The sequence below is a fragment of the Panicum virgatum genome, chromosome 9N (assembly GCF_016808335.1).
Source record: "Panicum virgatum strain AP13 chromosome 9N, P.virgatum_v5, whole genome shotgun sequence".
In the NCBI taxonomy this organism is placed as follows: Eukaryota; Viridiplantae; Streptophyta; class Magnoliopsida; order Poales; family Poaceae; genus Panicum; species Panicum virgatum.
In genome coordinates this window covers 48,532,503-48,542,311 of record NC_053153.1, presented here as the reverse complement: position 1 = coordinate 48,542,311, position 9,809 = coordinate 48,532,503, and the positions used below count along the sequence as shown (strand labels likewise).

The following is a 9,809-nucleotide window of genomic DNA, read 5'->3' as shown; positions in this document are numbered from 1 at the left end:
ATGGCGTGTGATACTCCTGCCTCGTGTGTGGGAACAATACTCCTTGGAGAGGCCTGATCGATCTGAGTGGAGTAGCAAAGGCTTGGAAAGGAAGAGGAGCAGGGTTCTTGATTATTTGTGTGCATGAGCTGCTTGAGTGTGTGGAGCCATGGCTCTCCCTCACTCTTTCCTTCTTCCTTTCTCTCCTTTTCTTTTCTTTTTTATTTCTCTCTTTATTTTTTCAAGCAAGCCAGGGCTGACACCTTCTTGAAACAAGGATACTCCTTTGGATGTTTAGACCTTTGCAGCGAGATGCTTAGTGATTTCCCCCACACTTGGATTTTTGTGTGAAAGTCAAGTGTGTAGTGTTAGGATCTCCTATCGATTGTGTTCCAACTCCAAAGGGCATCAAAGTGTTCAGCTGATGCAGACCTCATGTTCTTGGGCATCGTATGTCCCTTGTTCTTCTTAATCGTCACCTGAAATGGTTAGGACTAAGAATACCCAAAGGTGCATACTATACTTAAAAACATGTTCTTGCTTCTTTTTTTCAGGAGAAAGATTTTTTTAAAGAAAAAAGTTCCTCCGAGCTATCTCCCGGCAGTGCTTTGTTTATGGTCGCAAGCTCGACCATGGGGATTCCTCCTGCAGCTATCAGTATTACCACTATTTGTTGATTTATCATTGTTCAGGCTATAAGGTTAGTGCACAAGTGCAACAACAAGCCCTGCATAGATATTCTGATAAGATAAACCAAAAACAACCATCCTAAAGGACATCTATGATGGGAAAAACTAAGATGATCGTACGGCTCGTTGCGACTTGGCACAACAGAAGATCTCGGGGAAATCAAGGATGAGCATGGCTTCTTTTGTGATGAATCAGAACAGAACTTCATACTCATGGAGTGAGAGGGTGTTGACGCTTACTAACGACCATTTCCAGGCGTCAACTTGACCAGAAAATTATGAGAGTTTGGATTTCTTACACGCATCCCTATCTAATAAAGTCCCTAAATCACACTTTACCTTTTAGAATATGCAAGTTGTGTTTTCAAGCTAATATGCAGGTTACAAGCACACTTTGGCCCGACATAAAAACACACAAATTATCAGAGCACCGATTCAGACTCAGATGGACTAAAAGTCATGCAAGAACCCAATTCAAATAAGTCAAGACAGGCCAACCCCAACGTGGATCAGACAAGGAGGCCCAAGATAGCCTGCCAGAAGAAGTTGGGGGTGGTTGGTGGCCCGGGCAGGCCGACCGACCTACCTAGTCGGCCGACCTGACCCGTGGGCCCCACCGCCTCAACCAGGGCACGTGGTGTCTCCCCATTGGTCCCCTACGTCAGTTGTGAAGGCTTCACCCCGTGGCTCCCTGCTATAAATGCAAGGGGGGGTGGAGAATAGGACACACACACACCACACACCTCTCATCTCCTCTCTTGCATTCCTTGCATAGTCTTTAGGCTTAGTGGAGTTTAGGAGAAGTCTAGGAGTCATCGAGTCGCCGGAGTAGCTCGAGAGTCTGGTATGGGTTCATCTCTAGCTCTCTCTTGTAATATTCGGTCGTTTGTAATGGAATTAGACTATGGTTACCGATATCTGCTTGAAGTATATTCTGAGTTATCGAGTATATGCTTCTTGTCATGGTTGCGTTATTATTCAATGCTTTCATTGCATAATCGTCATGTGCTGGAGATGGTTAGTCTTTTGTTCTTAGAACTCTATCAGCTGCTCCAGTATTCGTATGATTGCTCTAGTGTGATGTCTGTCCATCCGGAGGGGGGGGCTCCGCGCGGGGCACAAGAGTATCCCTTACTAGTGTAGACATAGTGTCTAGATTAGCTAAGAGTTGCTGGATGTCAACTATACCCATGGTTTGTAGAGTTAGCCGGCAGGTGGTGACAGCCCTGTTCGAGCCTTTTAGTAATCCTCCACATTCGGTATGGGGGGTAGGAGGTACATAAAGTCGTCGGGGTATACGGGCTCCTCCCGTTACTTCGATAGCGATCTATGTTGTGTAGTTTAATCTCTAATGAGCTAACCAATGAGAAAGTGTAGATATAGCTAGCCTAGCACAGCTGACTCGAGCTCTTACTTTTACCTTGATCCCGGCCTAAAGCATATTTTATCTTTCTTTTATCTTTTATTTATCCAAGAGGGTAGTTTGTGTGTGGGTCACACTACCTCCTACCATGTTATTATCTTACTCCTGTTTGTGCATAAGAATATCTAATCTAGATAGAGTTCACCAACTAATCTATATATCTTCTCACTCATCGCCTTCCCTGCGGAAATATAAATGACACCCCGGTATACTCCCGGGTAAAATGCTACAGCGGTATTCCATGCGCTTGCGGATTTATTCGTGGTTCATGAAATACTGCCACCCCAAATTGACGTCTGCGGGTGTCATCGCTGGTGACATTGGTAGGCGCCAACAAGCATTTTTGGCGCCGTTGCTGGGGAAGGCACAGAGTGAAATATATAAACAAAGTTGTGAACAAAATCAAAATTGGTATTCTCTTGCTAAACAGGCTAACTTGGCTTTGTTTTCTTATCTTTGTTGATATGAAAACAGGGTAGTGTATGACTGGTTTCGACTTGCCCTAAAACTTTCATTCCAATCCAGAGTCACTTTTGAGGAGGACGCGAGCTCGTCTCGTATCACCTCAGAGATCACTCTCGGCAGTTGATCCAATCATCGCATCATCGTCAGCTCCTAGAGCTATGGCCCAGAAGATACTCCGTGATTACTCTGCTCCGTCTGCTAACCAGGTCCCCATCGAGCCCGAGGTTAACACCGGAGGAGAAAATTTCAACATCAAGACGGGTCTCATTACGATGGTGCAGGCCAACCCATTCTGTGGCAAGGCCAATGAGGATGCCAGCGCTCATCTCTAGCAGTTTCTGGAGCTCTGCAGTACTTTTGTTATCAAGGGTGTATCGCAAGATGCAATCCGGCTCCGTCTATTTCCGTTCTCTCTCTTGGGGAGAGCGAAGCAATGGTTTTATGCTAACAAGGCTGCTGTGGATACTTGGGACAAATGTGTCGAGGCATTCCTCTCGAAGTTCTTCCCGACGGGCAAAACCAATGCTCTTCGTGGTCGGATTTCAAACTTCCAACATACATCAAATGAGTCAATTCCGGAAGCTTGGGAGAGGCTTCAGGAGTACATTCTGGCATGTCCGCACCATGGAATGGATAATTGACTCATTCTACAGAACTTCTACAACGGGTTGACACAGTCATCCCATGATCATGTGGATGCCGCTGTGGAGCTTTCTTCTCACTGACCGTTGAAAGAGCTACACCATTAATCGAGAAGATGGTTTCCAACCAAAGTTGGAGCGATGATTGCCTCCAACCGCGCCAGCGAGGTATGCACTCTGTCAAGGAGGCCGACATGCTCGCTATGAAGATTGATCTCCTCCTCAAGAAATTTGAGGATTATTCCCAAGATAAGGCCTAGATGCAAACACTTCAAGCCTTGGAAACTCGCATGACGTGCAAGGTCTGCGGGAATGTTGGACATTCGGGTGACAATTGCCCAGAAACCCAAGAAGAAGCCCTATTCCTCAATGGCAGCAATGGGTTTCATCCACAAGGAGGTCAGGTGTGGAATCAACCATGCCCATATTACCAAGGAGGTAATGGGAATTCGAATTCTTTCGGTCCTAACCAGCCTACCTTGAGAGATCTTGTCTACGGCCAAGCGAAGATCAAAGAGTCCCTTCAGAAGAAGTTGGCCGCTATAGACAAATCTATGGAGACTGTCCATGCCAAGATGGACGGATTCTCCACGGCCATGAAGAACCAGCTGAGTTTCAATAAGGCGCTAGAAACTCAATTGGCTCAACTAGCTGCTGCTACACCTGCTGCTGAACTAGGGAAGATTTCAGAGCAACCCTAGTCTACTCTAGAAAGCGTGAATGTCATCAATGCTATGTGAAAAGAGCCCCTTAGTAGGACACCCCTCAGCTATGCAGAGAAGCTCACACGCCCAAGAAGAGGTGCATGGGGCGAGTTAGTAGCCACAATAAGAGAAGATCTCGGAACCCCAGTGATCAGCTGCTCAATCTCTGATTATGAATTTGATCACACCCTTTGTGACCCTGGAGCCAGCGTCAACATCATGACCAAGGTAACTTTCAAGAAGCTAGGCTATTGTTGGTGCTACTTAAGTATCCATTTTATCCCCTGTTTAACTTTGATAATGACATGAATTTAATATCAAAATCACTAACCATCCTAACCTCGGCCCAATTATTGGTCGTTTTCACGTTTGCACATATATTTTGGAGGTACTTCGTTTTTGCAGGTTTTTGACCAATTTTGGAGCATGAAATGGCGAGGCCCACGATCACGCGATGACACGAAGAAAGACAAAGGCCAAAGCCTGAACAAAGGATCGAAGGCCATGATGATTAGAGGCCCGTTCATGCACATCCACCCTCCAATGAAGCCCAAAAGACAAAGCCCACAAGATAAGATCGAGATACTTCAGGGCTAAGCAAAGCAAAGAGATATTTAAGGAAGGATTTTCCATCCTATCCTTCTCCTCGAAGAAATCTTGAAGATAACAACGTCTAACGGGGTGCAATCGTGAAAGACATAAACTCTAGAAGGTTCCAGGAGACTTGGGGAGAAAGTTGAGCACAAGCCGGCAAAGGAAAGTGCTAGGCCGGCCGACCTAGGCTAATTGGGCCGGCTGGCCCAGACCTTTTTTAGGTCGGTTCGACCTCCCCGTTGATCGAGGGTTCCCTGAGGCTATTTAAAGACCCCTCCCCAAGGTTCACGCAGAGATCAATTTGGGAGATGACGCCAAGGAGCAGAGAAGATAGAGGGACACCTCTCGGAGAGCCGAGGGTCGTGCTAGTTGTCTAGGGTTTGCCCTAGCGGATGTGGGAACCTTGCAAGGAAGACCACGTCGGAGTTCTGGAGCTAGGATCATCAAGATCAAGGTAGGGCCCCGGTTGTGATCTTGTGATGTACTATCATTCATGGTGAAGTTATTTGTGTTTCCGAATGTTTAGCGACCATGTTCTCCTCTTTCGATTTCATTCTTTTCTTTGGGTTCGCTTCATCCTAGATCTATTATCGAGATAGATCACTTAGCATGATCTTGTAGTCATGGTGGCTAGAGGTTCATGGCGGAACTACCAAAGGGGGTTCGACTTGCTTCAGGGTATCTTGTTGAAAGGGGTGGCGTCATGACAGGCCGTTGCCACTTAGTAGGTGGGGTATCGAGGGATCGGATTGGAGATTTTGGGTTTAAAGAGGCTTTTCATTGAGATTCACATCTATCTTACTTCACTTTATCTAGCTGGAACTATAACATATACATGATCTAGGTGATCTAGATTGGTTATCTCTAACTTTCTCTTGCTACCTTCGGTGTTTGTCGTGTTTTTAATAGATTAGATTCGTTTTCACCATCTCACACAAAGGAATTTCTATGCTAGTAGATTGTTTCTTATCTCTTTGGTTCCGTGGATTGATAAACCTTGGGGGAATACTCTGAGGGAAAAGCTACACGAAACCGTGCGCTTGCGGTATATAAATCGGGGGTGCCAAGGAGCGTCAACAAGCTTTTCTGGCGCCGTTGCCGGGGAACCATCGATTTAAGATCCAATCTTACTTGCATTCGTAAATATTTCTTGATTTTTCTTTTTGACCTTTTTAGATCTCTTATTTTTCTGAGCTAACTAAAAAAAACAGATCTATTCCAGGAAAATCAATCTAATCTAGAGTTTTCTTTATTTTGCTTTAGATCTTGTATATTCATCTTTTAGATCTCGTATATATTTTTCTTTTCACTAACCCCTAACAGGAGATGGACGGGAGCCTCTCCAACAAACCCGAAAATTTTGTGGATGATCCAGAAAAAATTTACAGGCAAAGGAGACGAGAAGCACGATCAAGGAAGCCGGAACTAGTAGATCCAAAAGTTGAAGCCGACGATTCATTGTCTTCACCTCAAGCAACTCCACCAACAAGTCCAAAAGAGGCGCCACTTCACCAAGGGATGGCGCTACCGGAGCCAGAGCGTACGATCGGAGAGCTATGCACTTCGGACGTTCGGGACTTGCCGATCCAAAATCTCGACAACATCGCAGTTCCGTTCGAGATCAAGACTTCAATCATAAGGATGGTGCAAAGCTCGCCCTTCACTGGAAAAGAAGACGCTAATCTACATCTTCAAGCGTTCCTCCAACTATGCTGCACCTTCGACATGCAAGGGATGACTCAAGATCAAATAAGAGTGAGGCTCTTTCCGTTCTCTCAACTTGGGAGAGCGCTGCAATGGTTTCATTCTCTACCACCGCACACGGTGCAAAATTGGGAGTCCTTGATGAAAGAATTCATGACGGAGTTCTACTCGCCGGGCAAGACCCAGATTCTGCGCAACAAGATTGCAACATTCGCGCAAGCCCCGACGGAGACTATTGCGGAAGCCTATGAGCGCTTCAATGACTACATCCGCGCCGTACCTCATCACAAGTTTTCAAGGGAGGATGTGGTCCAGAAGTTCTATCAAGGCCTCACTACTGCATCAAGGGGGATCATTGACGCATCGGCCGGAGGTTCTATCATTGAGCTCATGCCTACTCAAGTTTTCAAGCTATTCAAGAAGGTGGCGGACAATGATGCATGGGCATCATCGGGGCACCTACAACCACTCCAAGCCGTGGGCGCCGCGAAGAGTGTATTACAAGTGGAACGTGAAGAAGTGCTAGAAGGGAAGATCGACTCGCTCATGAGAAGGTTGGAGAAGATGGAAGTGGAAAAGAGAGAAGCCCAAGCTATTGATTTAAAGGCGGCCGAAGCGAGGTCTACATGTGAAGAATGTGGAGAGTATGGCCATGTACAAAAGAATTGCCCGGAGGAAGCCAAGATGCTCGACTACATGAAAAAGGGAGAATGGATTCCGCCGACCAACTTCCGCTACGGGCAAGGTAGACCCCAATTTAATGCAAGCTCTTCCATTCAAAACTCGGTGCCTCTTCGTATACAATTGAAGGAGTTCATGGAGGAGCAAGGCAAGATCAACAAGGACACCGTCACCAAGTTTAAGGCTATGGACAAGATCTTGGAGAACATTGATGGCAAGGTGACGGAGGTCGGGAGCTCTAACATTCAAGTACTCAACATGATGAAGATGCTAGAAACACAAGTAGCCCAGCTCGCCGGACGCCTATCTAGCAACGAAGGAAAAATTGCCCGGGCAACCTCAGAGTCCGGAGGCGGCTAAAGCAATTCAAACTCGCTCAGGAAAGGAGACCGAAGAACCCGAACATGCAGCGGGAGCAAGGAAGCCTAAGCCAAGAGTTGAAGTGGAGACCATCATCAAGGAGAAGGCACCTACTCCTATGCCAGAGATAGTCATCGAAGAGCCAGAGTTTGAGCTAGATGATATAGACACCAAGATTCTACCGCCAAGGCCATGGTACCGCAAAGGTAAACATGAAGATGAGCAATTCAACAAATTTGTTGACATGGTACGCAGGTTGAGCATCAATATGCCGCTCTTGGACGCTCTACAAGTTCCGACGTATTCTCACTACTTCAAAGACATCATGGGAAACAAGCGCGAGATACCGCCAAGCACTGTCAAGCTAACCGAGGAATGTAGCGCGGCAATCGCTAATGAAGCTCCTGAAAAGAAGAGGGACCCCGGATGTCCTACCATCCCGTGTTCCATTGGATCTCTTATGTTCGAAAGAGCACTTTGTGATCTCGGTGCAAGTGTGAGCGTCATGCCCAAGAATGTGTTCGAGAAGCTACGCTTACCGGAGCCGGAGCCCACCGCCATGTGCCTAGAGTTAGCGGACAATTCCGTTCGCTATCCTTTGGGAATCGCCGAAGATGTGCCCGTGAAGATTGGAGAACACTTAGTCCCCATTGACTTTATGATTCTCGATATGGGAGAAGGGAGCAAGGCGCCTCTCATACTTGGGAGGCCTTTCCTCAAGACCGCAAGGGCGAACATCGACGTTGGCAAGGGGGAGATAAAGTTCGACATCAATGGCACGACAAGCGAATTCAAGTTTCGTCCACGCCTCGAGGTATGCAACATGATCAATGTCAAATATGTTCCGCCTCACCGCCGTGTCACAGAGGAGAAGCCAAAGAAAGAAGAGGAGCCGAACAAGAAGGAAGCAAAGAAGGAGATAGAAGTCGTCGCGTCCATCGCGACAAAGAAGATCGTTGCACCCGTTAAGAAGAAAGCTAAAAGCCCGCCTGTGAAGACCAAAAAGACGACTAACGTAGAAGACAAACCCGCACCATGGATTGTGCGGAAGTGGGTACCCAAGACTGCAGCGCCATCACCGAGGGTTGGTCCGAAGTGAAGAAGAAGAAGAAAGTCTAGCTATAGACTATAAACGAAGCGCTTTGCGAGAGGCAACCCGTTCGTCGAGTCAAGAATAAAGCTGCCGGGAGTTCAACCCGTTCGTCGAGTCAAGAATAAGCTGTCGGGAGGACAACCTGCGAAAGGTTTAGGTAAGTGAGTCGAGAATTTTGCTACGCAAGAACATGATATACTTTTCAACAATTGGTAGTTCGGTCAAACAATTCGATTTGGATTTTATTCGCTCAGTCATTCCGATGTTATCTCTTATTTTAAACCAATGACATGAGCCATCCTATGATTTATTTGCCTCTTCTTAAAGCCACATACAAAATTCCATACCTATTTTTGGCGACCGTCCTGTCCATGACGGCCGGACCAAGTTGAGATAAAACACACGAGTAGAGCCGCGCTATGTTTATATTACTTAAATTCTTGATGCGTAGGTTCGCACAAACATAGAGAGAATTTTTAGTTCCATCACCATTGGATTAGAATTTTCCTAACTTTATTATTCTCTTTTTCAAAAATCTCTCTCTCATTTTGGCAAAAATTAGAACCTAAACCCAAGACCCACGGTTGAATTCGAGATTGTTCTCTATCAATTCATGAAAGTGAACGGTTCCGGTGCAACCAAAATTAATGTAGTCGGGAAATATTTTTCGACTTACAAATGTAAAGATGTTTCAATTCCCCTCTAATTATTCATTTAAACTCATTGCATGCTTTGAGTCAATTCTGAAATTTCAAAGTTAGAGAAGGATTAAACATCTAAGCATGATTTGGAGAGGGTTTATGAGTTTGATTAACACCCATTGATCAAAGTGAGTTCACGGGAAAGAGTAGTGCTCTCTACCTACCACCACATGCAAATGATTCAAAGGAGGGAGCAGCCATGCATGGGAAGGACATGTGATTTTCAGCAAAGATGGCACCATGTGATGCATGATGAAGCATGGGACAAGGTGATTGACACAAAGTGGAGAAATAATGTTGCAAGTGGACATCAAAGGCAAAGAAGGAGTGGTTCACAGGATTTGGACGGTGCAAAGCATGCAAGATGTACTGGATAGAAGCGAATAATTGCACCAGGAAGCCACCAGAGAAGATTGAAGCGAAGAGGAGCCAGGAATCCCCTGGGCCGGCCGGCCTGGCCCCTATTTAACCCCTCTGGTGCTCCCCTTTGGAAGGTATACTCCTCACTCAGTTCCTTGCTTATGTTCTTCAAGTTCTTCGCCCAGAAACATCAGTTAGAGCCCTGAAAAATTCGTCCACCAAAATCTACTCCAAAAATCCCAGAAAATTCACCACAATTCCTAGTTTGTTCCACTCTTCGATATATTGTTCTCCCGCCGGCAAGAAACCCCCGGTGTGTTTGGTTTTGAGTGTGTGCAGCAAGGAGTCACCATGAGTGGCCTCATGAAGTTCATCGCCGGGAAGAGAAGGACGCGTTCATCAACATCCGACGCAT

The 9,809-nt window shown here is 46.1% G+C and overlaps 1 non-coding gene across 1 annotated transcript; it reads right to left on the bottom strand.

Moving 5' to 3' along the window:
* Positions 1–3,080: 3,080 nt before the first annotated feature.
* On the bottom strand, positions 3,081–3,187 carry LOC120693579. The gene has a single exon (XR_005683041.1). It is a non-coding gene; the product is annotated as a small nucleolar RNA R71 (small nucleolar RNA).
* Between the last annotated feature and the right edge of the window lie 6,622 nt (positions 3,188–9,809).